This window comes from Oryctolagus cuniculus, chromosome 13 (genome assembly GCF_051225735.1).
Source record: "Oryctolagus cuniculus isolate XC-2025 breed Fujian yellow rabbit chromosome 13, ASM5122573v1, whole genome shotgun sequence".
Classification (NCBI taxonomy): domain Eukaryota; kingdom Metazoa; phylum Chordata; class Mammalia; order Lagomorpha; family Leporidae; genus Oryctolagus; species Oryctolagus cuniculus.
In genome coordinates this window covers 98,630,215-98,644,204 of record NC_142879.1, presented here as the reverse complement: position 1 = coordinate 98,644,204, position 13,990 = coordinate 98,630,215, and the positions used below count along the sequence as shown (strand labels likewise).

At 39.5% G+C, this 13,990-nt stretch overlaps 1 long non-coding RNA gene across 7 annotated transcripts in view; it reads right to left on the bottom strand.

Annotated features, from left to right (window-relative positions):
- Positions 1 to 1,842: 1,842 nt before the first annotated feature.
- The window catches only part of LOC127488133 (uncharacterized), a 36,106-nt gene continuing 23,958 nt past the window's right edge, over positions 1,843 to 13,990 (bottom strand). For 4 of the 7 annotated variants that reach the window (XR_016219200.1, XR_016219205.1, XR_016219202.1 and 1 more), the window contains 2 exons: positions 4,308 to 4,386; positions 3,886 to 4,111 (listed from right to left, as the gene is read on the bottom strand). This is a non-coding gene — a long non-coding RNA (uncharacterized LOC127488133). Of the gene's footprint in view, positions 2,413 to 3,885; positions 4,112 to 4,307; positions 4,387 to 13,990 lie in introns of those variants that run through there. The other 3 variants (XR_016219201.1, XR_016219204.1, XR_016219206.1) reach the window with 1 other exon arrangement.

The following is a 13,990-nucleotide window of genomic DNA, read 5'->3' as shown; positions in this document are numbered from 1 at the left end:
ACATACAATATGGGTTGATGGTAGTCCCTAACCTGCAAAGCCTCTGAGGGATTAAGCAGTACATATTGGGTTTTCAGTATAGACTCTGCACAGAGTGCGAATTTGCTGTGTGCTTGCTACTTTGAGGATCAGATTCATCTCACTCTAGATTTCACCAAAACTAGATTGTAGGTCATTTATTTTTCTTGATTAAGTATCTATAATTGCTTCAAGAGACTCCTGCAATAGGGGGTTGTTGTGTGTTCATCACTGACTAAAGAAGACGTTTGGCCCCTTTCCAGGGCTTTCAAAAACTCTTGGAGCTTTTATTACTACACTGCCCCATTTACTTAGGTTGTCTCAACACTTACTGCAGATTATTTCTCCTGGTTTCCAGATATGTGACCTCCTCTTGAATTTCAGTGTCTTGATGCTAATAAATGGTTAACATTTTTCTTTCTTTGTAGCTCTGAGCAAACTACCAGCCATGAGTAATAAGTCCATTATCAAAGAAAACTTCAGAGCCACAAAACTAGTAACAGCAGAGCTTCCATGATTTATTTATTTATTTATTTATTTATTTATTTATTTTGACAGGCAGAGTTAGACAGTGAGAGAGAGAGAGAGAGAGAGAGAGGTCTTCCTTCTGTTGGTTCACCCCTCAAATGGCTGCTATGGCTGGCGCGCTGCGCCAATCCAAAACCAGGAGCCAGGTGCTTCCTCTTGGTCTCCCATGCAGGTGCAGGGCCCAAGCACTTGGGCCATCTTCCACTGCCTTCCCGGGCCACAGCAGAGAGCTGGACTGGAAGAGGAGCAACCGGGACAGAATCTGGCGCCCCGACTGGGACTAGAACCCGGGGTGCCGGCGCCGCAGGCGGAGGATTACCTAATGAGCCGCGGCGCTGGCCTCCATGATTTATTTAATAAATTTATAAGAGGTCTTTTCCATTGAGAAAAATAAGAAAAGCAGGGTTCTCTGAATTATTCTGATTGTCCTTGTTTTTCTCTCCTCATTGTACTTTAAAGTGGCCACTCTCATTACAAACTCTCACATTAGGATCATGGCCAACGAGATCATCCACTTCAACACAGCCAACAATGTAAGTGAAAAGTTTGCTCTTGGCCTCATCATCCACATGCATGGAGGATGGCTGTTTATGTGCATATTCCACATCTCTTCCAATGCACAAGCTTCAAATGTGGGGTCACTGTATTCATTTGCTATTCCCTTCAGTACCATCATTTCAGCAACCATATGTATGAGATTCTGCACTAGTTTCTAGAGACAACGGAATGAAAGATGTACAAAAACTGACTAAATAACTTACTAGTTACTGAATGATAATTGTAATGAGTGTCATTAAGAATTCAGGGGCCGTAAAAGTAAAAAGCCGAAGTCTTAGCAAGTCTGGAGAGCAAGAGTACCCAGGAAGAGGTGATAGGCTGTCGAGGCTTTGAAGGATGAGACTGGATTTGGGCAGAGATGAGAACAGATTTCTGAACACAGAGTATATGGTAAGGCTCTGAGATAGAAGGAAATGTAACTTATTTTTAAAATGACAATAAAACTGGGTTATTCAGTTAAGCCCCTTTGCCTGTAGTATCAGCACAAGTCTGGTAGCATATAGACTCTATCTCCTCTTAAGTCACTGTATGATGGCCTCATTCTCTTAACCAATAGAGACTCAGTGCCAGCGTGTTGCCATGCACCATTCTAAGTCCTAACGATAGACCAATGAACAAAGTCCATCTTTTTGTGGAATTTTCATTCTAGTCAATGGAGAGATGGACAACAAGCATGTTAAATAAGGACATACTTACTATTAGTAACAACTATGATTTAATATAATTAACAAACATTAATATTAGAGAATGCTAAAGAGAAAAGCAGATAATCAGGGAAAATAAGTGGAAATGGGATATGGTTGGGCATTTGGTATAGCAATTATAACTGAATCATGTATGTTTACCTTTAGTTTATCATAGACACACAAAAGAAGTAGCCCATTGTTACATGGACAATATGTTTTAGAGCCAGAATAATTATTATATAGAATTATGTTATCATGAAACCATTGTGATTTCATAATCCAACATTATAAGCTAAAAATCATTGTGAGCCGGCGCCGCAGCTCACTAGGATAATCCTCCGCCTTGCGGCACCGGCACACCAGGTTCTAGTCCCGGTTGGGGCGCCGGATTCTGTCCCAGTTGCCCCTCTTCCAGGCCAGCTCTCTGCTGTGGCCAGGGAGTGCAGTGGAGGATGGCCCAAGTGCTTGGGCCCTGCACCCCATGGGAGACCAGGATAAGTACCTGGCTCCTGGCTTCGGATCAGCATGGTGCGCCGGCCGCAGCGTGCCGGCCGCGGTGGCCATTGGAGGGTGAACCAACGGCAAAGGAAGACCTTTCTCTCTCTCTCACTGTCCACTCTGCCTGTCAAAAAAAAAAAAAAAAAAAGAATATTAAAAAAATCATTGTGATATCATGAAGCTACTACTGTGACATCACAATTTTGATGTCACAATAATTATTTTGATGACATAAAAAAATACTGTGATCTCATAATTCCCCACTGTGTCATATATTTAAATTGTGATGTCATAATCAATCATGCACTCATTAAATTGTTATACCATAATCTATTGTGATGTCATAAATAACCACTGTGATTTCATAGTTAATTGTGATGTTATAAAATCATTTTGTTGTCATAAGCAACCATAATTATGTCATAATCAGTTGTCATCTCATAAACAACCATTATGATTGTAAAATTAATTGTGACATCATCTTAAAAATGATTGTTATCTCAAAGTCTATTGTGATGTTGTAAAAATCCATTGTGATATCATTATGCTACCATTGTTATGTCATGACGATTTGTGATGTAAAGACCTCTTTGATTGGCAGGTGCCGTGGCTCAATAGGCTAATCCTCCACCTTGCGGTGCCGGCACACCGGGTTCTAGTCCCAGTCGGGGCGCTGGATTCTGTCCCGGTTGCCCCTCTTCCAGGCCAGCTCTCTGCTGTGGCCAGGGAGTGCAGTGGAGGATGGCCCAAGTGCTTGGGCCCTGCACCCCATGGGAGACCAGGATAAGTACCTGGCTCCTGTCATCGGATCAGCGTGGTGTGCTGGCCGCAGCGTGCCGGCCGCGGCAGCCATTGGAGGGTGAACCAACGGCAAAAGGAAGACCTTTCTCTCTGTCTCTCTCTCTCACTGTCCACTCTGCCTGTCAAAAAAAAAAAAAAAAAAGACCTCTTTGATGTTATAATTTATTGGAATGTAGCAAACCACCAGTGTGATATCAAAAGCCTAACACTATAATGTCCTAATCAATTGTGATGTCATAAGCACCACTGTGAAGTCAAAATCTATTGTGATGAAATAAAATCATGTTGACTTCAAAATAAAAAAAAATAAAATAAAAGAGGCCATCCCATTTCTCATTCGAAGCAGCAGTTCATGAGGGTTCAAATTACTCCATAGTCTTGCTAACATTTGTGATTTTTCTATTTGTGTTAAATTATAATAGTAATTCATAGTCATTATTAAATGCTAATTGTACACACACGAAAATAAAGTTACTCCCTTAAATAGAACTTCTCAGAAACTAAAAACTGATTGATGTCTATCCTTCCAGATCTTTTCTGTACTTTTACATTTGTAATTTAGTAAACAGAATGCTATTATGTACATACTGCATATACTGCTTGGTGAATTTTTTTCTTAAGATATAATAAACATTTCCATATCAATTTATATCATGTACTTTCTTCTGAATGCTGTGCTATGGTCTTAATGTGTCCCTCAAAATTCATACATTGAATCTTTTTTTAATAAAAGTGGACTCTTTTTTTAAAGATTAATTTATTTGAAAAAAAATTAGAGAGAGAGAGGGAGGGAGGAAGGGTGGAAGGTAGATGTCTTCCACCAGCTGGTTCACTCTCCAAGTGGCTACAACTGCCAAAGCTGGGCCAGGCCAAAGCCATAAGCCAGGAGTTTCCTCTGGGTCTCTCACATGGGTACAGGGGCCCAAGCACTTGGTTCTTCTTCTGCTGCTTTTCCAGGCACATCAGCAGAGAGCTGGATCATAAATGGAGCAGCTGGGACTGGAACTGGTGCCTATGGGATGCTGGCATTACAGACAGCAGTTTAAACTGCAATGCCACACCGCTAGCCCACATACATTGAATCTAAATTCTCAATATTAACAAGTGGGATCTGGGGCAGTCATCTGGCACAGTGGTTGAGATACCTGAATCCTCTGTTGGAGTCCCTGGGTACTAGTCCCCATACTGCTTACAATTCAGCTTCCTGTTGATACGTACCCTGAGAAGCAGCAGATGATGGCTCAAGTACTTGGGTCCTTGCCATCCACATTGAAGACCTGGATTGGGCATCCAGCTCCTGTAGGTAAATGGAAAGTGAACCAGCATATGAAAGACACCCGACTCTTGCCCTGCTTTTCAAATTAGATACATATTTGAAAATATCCATTTTCAGAGATGGGAAGATCAACCAGACAGAAAATCAGCAAGGAAATAACAGAATTAATTGACAATATAGATCAAATGGATCTAACATATATCTACAGAAGTTTTCATCCTACAGTTGCAGAATACACATTCTTCTTAACAGTGCATGGAACTTTCTCTAGGATCGACCACATGCTAGGCCATAAAACAAGTCTCAGTAAATTCAAAAGAATTAAAATCATATCATGCATCTTCTCAGACTGCATGGAATGAAGCTGGAAATCAACAACTCAAGAATCTCTAGAACATATGCAAACACATGGAGACTGAACAACATACTTCTGAATGAACAGTGGGTCATAGAAGAAATCAAAAGATAAATCAAAAAATTTCTAGAGGCAAATGAAGATGACAACGAAACATATCAAAACTTACGGGATACAGAAAAAGCAGTGTTAAGGGAAAGTTTGGGGCCGGCGCCATGGCTCACTTGGTTAATCCTCTACCTGTAGCACCAGCATCCCATATGGGTGCCAGGTTCTAGTCCTGGCTGCCCCTCTTCCAGTCCAGCTTTCTGCTGTGGCCCAGGAGGCCACTGGAGGATGGCCCAAGTGCTTAGGCCCCTACACCCACATGGGAGACCAGGAATAAGAACCTGGCTCCTGGCTTTGGATCGGCACAGCACTGGCTATAGCGGCCCTTTGGGGAGTGAACCAAGGGAAGGAAGACCTTTTTCTCTGTCTCTCTCTCTCTCTCACTGTCTATAACTCTACCTGTCAAATTTTTAAAAAAAAGAGGAAAGTTTATAGCAATTGGTGTCTACACCAAGAAATTAGAAAGGCATCAAATAAATGAGCTATCAATGTATCTCAAGGACCTAGAAAAACAATAGCAAACCAAACTTAAAACCAGTAGAAGAAAAGAAATAATTAAAATTAGAGAAGAAATCAACAAATTGAAACCAAAAAACAATATAAAAGATTAGCAAAATTATGAGCTTTTTTTTTGAAAAAAATAAACAAAATTGAAATACCACTGTCCCAACTAACCAAAAAAAGAGAGGAAGACTAAAATAAAAAAAAATCAGAGATAAAAAAGGAAGTATAACAGACATCACAGAAATAAAAAGAATCATCAGGAATTATTACAAAGAGCTGTATGCTAACAAATCAGAAAATCCAGAAGAAATGGATAGATTCCTGAACACATGCAACCTACCTAACTTGAGCCGTAAAGACATAGAAAACCTAAACAGACCAATAACCAGGATGGAAATTGAGTCAGTAATAAAGACCCTCCCAACAAAGAAAAGCCCTTGTTCTGTCAACTTCACTAATGAATTCTACCAGAAATTTAAAGGAGAACTAATTCCAATTCATTTTAAGCTACTCAAAACAATTGAATGAGAGGGAATCCTCCCAAACTCCTTCTATGAAGCCAGCATCACCTTAATTCCCAACCCAGAAAAAGATACAAAAGTGAAGAGACCTATATACCAATATTCTGGATGAACATAGTTGAAAAATCCTCAACAAAATATTAGCTAATTGAATCCAACAACACATCAGAAAGATCATTCACACAGACCAAGTGGGATTTATCTCTAGTATGCAGGGATCGTTCAATATTCACAAATCAATCAACGTGATACATCACATTAACAAACTGAAGAAATCATATGGTTATCTCAATGGATACAGAGAAAGCATTTGATAAAAAATAACATCCGGGGGCTGGTGCTGTGGCATAGCTGGTAAAGCTGCTGCCTGCAGTGCCATCATCCCATATGGGCACCCATTCAATCCTGATTGCTCCACTTCCAATCCAGCTCTCTGCTATGGCCTGGGAAAGCAGTGGAAGATGGCCCAAGTCCTTGGGCCTCTGCAACTGTATGGGAGACCTGGAGGAGGTTCCTGGCTCCTGGCTTTGGATTAGTATAGCTCTGGCCATTGTGGCCAATTAGAGAGTGATCCAGAGGATGGAAGACCTCTCTCTCTCTCTCTCTCTCTGCATCTCCTTCTCTCTCTGTGTAATTCTGACTTTCAAATAAATAAATAAATCTCTTAAAAAAACACACAACATCCTTTCATGATGAAAACTTTAAGCAAACTGGGTAAACAAGGAACATTCTTCAACACAATCAAGGCAATTTATGACAAACCCATGGCCAGCATCCTATTGAATGTGGAAAAGCTGGAAGCATTTTCCCTAAGATTCGGAACCAGACAAGGATGCCCACTCTCACCATTGCTATTTAATATAGTCCTTGAAGTTTTAGCCAGAGCTATTAGGCAAGAAAAAGAAATCAAAGGGATACAAATTGGGAAGGAGAAAGTCAAACTATCTATTTGCAGATGACATGATTTTATTATAGGGGAATCCAAAAGACTCCACTGAGACTATTGGAACTTATAGAGGAGTTTGGTAAAGCGACAGGATATAAAATCAACACATAAAAATCAATAACCTTTGTATACAGAGGCAATGCCATGGCTGAGAAAAAAAGTTTTAAGATCAATCCTGTTCACAATAGCTGCAAAAAGAATTAAATATCTGTATGATGAAAATTAAGAACATTAAAGAAAAAAGTAGAAGAAGACACAAAAAAATGCATAAAATATTCTGTGTTCATGGATTGGAAGAATCAATATCATCAAAATGTCCATCCTACCAAAAGCTATTTATAGATTCAATGTGGTTCTAATCAAAATACCAATGACATTCTTCTTATGATGCTTAAATTCATACAGAAACACAAGAGACCCCAAATAGCTAAAGCAATCTTATGCCATAAAAAACAAAGCTGGTGGCATCACAATACCGGATTTCAAGAAACACTACAAGGCCATTATAATCAAAACAGCCTGGTACTGGCAAAAAACAGATGCATAGACCAATGGAGCATAATGGAAACTCCACAAATGAATCCACACATTTACAACCAAATTATCTTTGATAAAGCTGCTAAAACCAATCTCTGGAGCAAGGACAGTCTCTTCAACAAGTGGTGCAGAAAAACTGAATCTCCACAGGCAGAAGTATGAAATTATACCTCTACCTTACAGCTTACACAAAAATCCACTCAAAATGGATCAAAGACCTAAATCTATGATCTGATACCATCAAATTACTATAGCTCACTGGGGAAACTCTGCAAGACATTAGTATAGGCAAAGACTTCTTGGAATAATCCCCAGAAACACAAGCAATCAAGGACAAAATTAACAAATGGGATTACATCAAATTGAGAAGCTTCTGTACTGCAAAAGAAACACTCAACAAAGTAAAGAGGCAACTGACAGAATGGGAGAAAATATTTGCAAACAATGCAACTGATAATGGATTAATATCTAGAATCTACAACTATCTCAAGAAATTCAACTACAATAAAACAAACAGTCCAGTTGAGAAATGGGCAAAGGACTTGAACAGGCATTTTTCAAGAGAGGACATTCAAATGTCCAATAAACACTTGAAAAAATGTTCAGAATCACTAGCCATCAGGGAAATGCAAATCAAAATCACAGTAAGGTTTCACCTCACTCCAGTTAGAATGGCTCTCATGCAGAAATCAACAAACAATAAATGCTGGTGAGGATGTGGGGAAGAAAATACCCTAATTTCCTTTTGATGGGAATGTAAAGTCATGTAGCCACTTTGGATTTTTTTTGACAGGCAGAGTTAGACAGTGAGAGAGAGAGACAAGAGAAAGGTCTCCCTTTTCCATTGGTTCACCCCCCAAATGGCCACTACAGCTGGCACGCTGCGCCAATCCAAAGCCAGGAGCCAAGTACTTCCTCCTGGTCTTCCATGTGGGTGCAGGGCCCAGGCACTTGGGCCATCCTCCACTGCCTTCCTGGGCCACAGCAGAAAGCTGGACTGGAAGAGTAGCAACTGGGACAGAACCGGTGCCCCAATCGGGACTAGAACCCGGGGTGCTGGTGCCACAGGAGGAGTATTAGCCAAGTGAGCCATGGCGCCAGCCTATGTAGCCACTTTGGAAGACAGCATAGAGGTATCATATGATATGATATGGTATGATACAACCATCCCATTCCTGGGAATTTGTCCAAACCAAAAGAAATCAGCATATGAGTTATCTATACTCCCATGTTCCTTACAGCAGAATTCACAATAGCTAAGATGTTATATTAGCAATCAACCTACAAGTCCATCAGCTAATGACTGCATAAAGGAATTATGGGATATATACACTGTGGAGTACTACTCAGCTGTAAAAAAAACGAAATCTGTCTTTTACAACTGGAAGCCATTATACTCTGTGAAATAAGCCAGTCCCAAAAAGACAGATACCATGTTTTCTCTGATTCAAGGAACTAATGGAGTACCTAAAATATAATGTATTGAAGTGAAATGGACATTTTTATATTCAATGGCTTTTTATAGCCCTTGTCTCTTCTGATGAGAAACAGTGTTTTTTTTTCTTCTTACTCTTTGTTGAACTCTTTTACGTATTATAGGGTTAACTTTATGATCATTAAGTAAACTGAAAACAGATCTTTGTAAAAATTAAGAGTATGAATGGTAAGAAAGGAAGGAGGAAGAAAGGTTAGCATGTGGGCAGGAGGGAAGGTAGAGTGGGAAGTATCGCTATGTTCCTAAATCTGTAAATATGAAATACATGAAACTTGCATAACTTAAATAAAATTTTGAAAAAACATCCTCATTTTGTACTCAATTTTCTGGATATTCCAAGGGCAAATGTTGACATGACTTATCTATGTAATTTAATTCTGCACTTCATCATTTCAACCAAAAAATTAATTTTTCTCACTGCACTTTTACTATAGAATTTTTTTAAAAATTTGCTCAACTCTGCCTTTTTTTTATTATCATTTCCAATTTTATTTTTTTCTTCCCCCCCATAACGTCCCTCCCACCCGCAACCCTCCCCTTTCCTACTCCCTCTCCCCTTCCATTCACATCAAGATTCATTTTCGTTTCTCTTTATATACAGAAGATCAGTTTAGCATACATTAAGTAAATATTTCAACAGTTTGCTCCCACACAGAAACATAAAGTGAAAAATACTGTTTGAGTACTAGTTATAGCATTAAATCTCAATGTACAGCACACTAAGGACAAAGATCCTACATGAGGAGTAAGTGCACAGTGACTCCTATTGTTGACTTAACAAATTGACACTCTTGTTTATGGCCTCAGTAATCACCCTAGGCTCTTGTCATGAGCTGCCAAGGCTATGGAAGCCCCCTGAGTTCACTGACTCTGATCATATTTAGACAAGGCCATGGTCAAAGTGGAAGTTCTCTCCTCCCTTCAGAGAAAGGTACCTCCTTCTTTGATGACCCATTCTTTCCACTGGGATCTCACTTGCAGAGATCTTTCATTTAGTTTTTTTTTTTTCCCCAGAGTGTACTCTGCCTTTAACAACAACAAAAAAACTAACACTAGAAGTTAATCTACCCCTTCTACTTTCATGACTGTTTCTAACAAACCAGAGCTTACTGTTTTACCTAAAACCTCTTCCAAGACATTGTATTTGGATATGTTCTTTTTGGTAATTTTAAACAAATTGGTAAAGTTGGAAAAGAGAAAAATGAGCCTTAATTCCTCTCTATTCTAAAAGGCCCCTTTCAAACTATTCATTTAATTTTTAGGGAAGTCATGGCCTGACCTTGGGAGAGGTATATGAGGTCAGTTGTAGAGAAGTTGAATTTTTGAATTTTCAATGAAAAGTAGAAAGCAAATATGGGATATTCCAGCATGAAGGGAAATAAAAATAATAAGGTACAATCACTATACAGAGGTATATTTTTCCCTCTGGAAACAAAAAAGATCTCAAAATAATTAAAATAAAATTTTAGTAACATGGGGGCATAAATGACAGGAAGAATTTTTAAAATTCAGTAGCATACCTTTATACTGGCAATGATGATTAATTTTTTTTTTTTTTTTTTTTTTTTTTTGACAGGCAGAGTGGACAGTGAGAGAGAGAGACAGAGAAAGGTCTTCCTTTGCCGTTGGTTCACCCTCCAATGGCCGCCGCTGCAGCCGGCGCACCGCGCTGATCCGATGGCAGGAGCCAGGATCCAGGTGCTTTTCCTGGTCTCCCATGGGGTGCAGGGCCCAAGCACCTGGGCCATCCTCCACTGCACTCCCTGGCCATAGCAGAGAGCTGGCCTGGAAGAGGGGCAACCGGGACAGAATCCGGCGCCCCAACCGGGACTAGAACCCGGTGTGCCGGCGCCGCAAGGTGGAGGATTAGCCTATTGAGCCACGGCGCCGGCTCAATGATGATTAATTTGAAAATACTGAAAGAGGGGGAGAAAGAGAGAACAAGCTTACTATCTTTGTTGGCAGGATCTAAAAATATAAAACATTGTTGAAAATTTAATGAAAAAGACGAATAGCAAATGTGACAGAAATCCAAAGCCTTTTTATAATGAGATGAAGAAGGTCTTTAGTTTCTGATAATGACTAATAAGAACCTAGCAAACCAACACTCAAGCAGAAAAGAACCATAAAATTCAGGCATGATGCTAAAAGCAACTCCTTCTGGGTATAAGAGAATGGGATGGTACTCACATGCATAGCCTGGGGAGTCCACATTCAGAGGAAGACACTTGTGCAGACCAAGTGACTGGCCTGGCAGCTTTTAGGTGAGCCAGATGCAGCAAGTATGGCACAGAGGACCCGAAGGGTGCTGTTGGGGAAGCATCATTCATGTCTTGCATGACTAGAAACAGAATCCAGGGAAATTTCACACACACACCCACACATGAAATCCCAGAACAGAAAATAAGAGAAGGATTCCCCAGATCCTCTCTGGCTGGTCTTTGAACTACACTTATGTGGGACTGACTCAAAGAAGATTTGATCAAGAGAGAAGAAATGAACTGAGACTCAAGGTCATTGCCTATCCAAGGTCACTGCTGCTGAAACCAAGAAACAACATACAAAACCAAACCAAACCAAAAAACAGAATCCCAGTTCTTCACAACTTAACTTTTTTTTTTTGACAAGTAGAGTTATAGACAGTGAAAGAGACAGAGAGAAAGGTCTTCCTTCCATTGGTTCACTCCCCAAAATGGCTGCTACGGCCGGCACTGTGCTGATCCAAAGCCAGGAGCCAGGTGCTTCTTCCTGGTCTCCCACAATTTAACATTTTTAATGTCCAGGATGTCCAAAATTACCTCACACTCATACGAAAACACAAAACCCCAGAAAATGGAATTTGTCCTCTAGAGAAAAGAAGACAAATGAATATAAAGTTTGAGATGAACCAGATGTTGGAAGGAACAGGCAAGGATGTCAAAGTAGCCACTGTAACTGAACTCAGTGAAGTAAAATAATACATGTTTAGGGAGAAATAGAAATGAGTGAAAGAAAGAGGGAAACAAAAGAAATTTCTGGAAATAAAACTTTAATTTATGAAAGAAAAATTTGCTGAATGGGTTTAGTGGTCAAGTGGAGAGGGCAGAAGAAAGAGTAAATAAAACTCGATGGTTGATCAATAGAATTCACACAATGAAAAGAGGAGAGTGCGAAGATTGAATAAAACAAAGATAAAATTTTAGGGATCTGTAAGGTAATACGACATGACAGGTCTTCAAAAAGTTCATATTCCATGAACTTTTTGTTCATCTTTGTTGAACAAGCAGTAATGTGAATTTTCCATGAACTTTTGAATACCCCTTGCAAGTATAACTATAATCCAAAAAGGAGGGGGAAAAGGGATTTAAAGAAATAGTGACTGAAATTTTCCTGAAATCTTCAAAAAGGTGTCAATTTATGGATTCAAGATGCTCAGCTTCTAAATGCATCCTTCAATCTGTTCCCTCCTTTCTCCCTCTCTCCGCCAGACTGGTGGGTACACCTAACTTTCCTCACCATGTTTTCTCACAAGACCTTCAGAATCAAGAGATTCTTGTCAAGAAAACAAAAACAAAATCTCCCATTCCCCCATGGATTCAGATGAAAACTGATAATAAAATCGGGTATAACTTACAAGAGGAGACATTGGAGAAGAACCAAGCCGGGACTAAAAGGAATTGCACTTGAGATGGATGACACATGTATCCATGCTGTATCAAGGTCACTATCTTCTTAACCATATCAAGCTGAAGATGTCACCATCATCTGGACAGGTGGGCATGTTTGACTGGGGCTTTGACAAGTGGGTTGGTTCAGTAATAAATATGTGAGGCCTTTCAGGGGAAAAAAAGATTTTCAGCAAGTACTATGTTTTACAAACACAAAGAACATGCTGAGGTCTATCATAAACTGCCAAACTGCTGATGGCCAAGTCTAAAGAGAGAATCTTGACAATAACAACAGAAATGCAACACACTACATAGAGGGGAAGATCAGTTTAGCTATTGGCTGATTTTTACATCAGATCTGAATGAAACCAGAAGAGAGAAGCATAACATCTTTAAAGTTACAAAACAAAACAAAACAAAACCTGTCAACCCAGAGTTCCCTATTTGGTAAAAACAATCTTTTTTTTTCTAAGTTATTATTTTTTATTTATTTTTTAAGGAAAACAAATTTCAAAAGTACAACTTTAGGAATATAGTTACTCTTTCTACCACATCCAGCCTCCCACCCACATTCCCACTCTTCTCATCCTCCCTCTCCCCTTGCCAGTCCCATTCGCCATTAAGATTCATTTTCAATTAACTTTGTACACAGAAGAGCAACTCCACACCAAGTAAAGATTTCAACAATTTGTACACACACACACACACACACACACACACACCACAGCTTGTTTGAGAACTAGTTTTACAGTTAATTCTCATAATACAACTCATTGAGGACAAAGGTCCTGCATGGAGAGTTAGTGCACCGTGACTCCTGTTGTTAATTTAACAATTAACATTCTTATGTACGATGTCAGTGACCACCTGAGGCTCTTGACATGAGCTGCCTAGGCTATGGCAGCCTTTTGAGTCCACAAACTCCATCAGTATTTGGACAAGGCCATAAGCAAAAAATGGAAGTTCTCTCCTCCTTGGCCACATCTTTTCGCTGGGGTCTCACTCACAGAGGTCCTTCATATAGAACATTTTTTGCCACAATATCTTGGGTTTCCATGCCTGAAATGCTGTCACGGGTTTTTCACCCAGACTGAAGCTTTAATGGCTGATTCTGAGGTCAGAGTGTTACTTGAAGCGATTGTCATTCTATGAGTCTGCTGTGTGGACTGCTTCCATGTTGGAACATTCTCTCCTTTTAAATTCTATCTATTATTATTACCAGGCACTTGATCCTATTTATATGATCACTTTGACACTTAATCCTTTCTATATGTTCACTTTAACATTTAATATGATCACTTTAACAATTAAGACGGTATTTTTACTAACAAGCTTAATGGGATTTGGAGTCCTATGACAAGTGGTAAAAACAATCTTAACAAATCAAGGCAAAATACATATATTTTCATATAAAAGAAAATAATTTGTCAGTAGCTAACTGACAAAAGAAATGCTAAAGGAAGTTCTTCAAAATGAAAGTTAATATCAGATGAAAATGTGAACCTTCAGAAG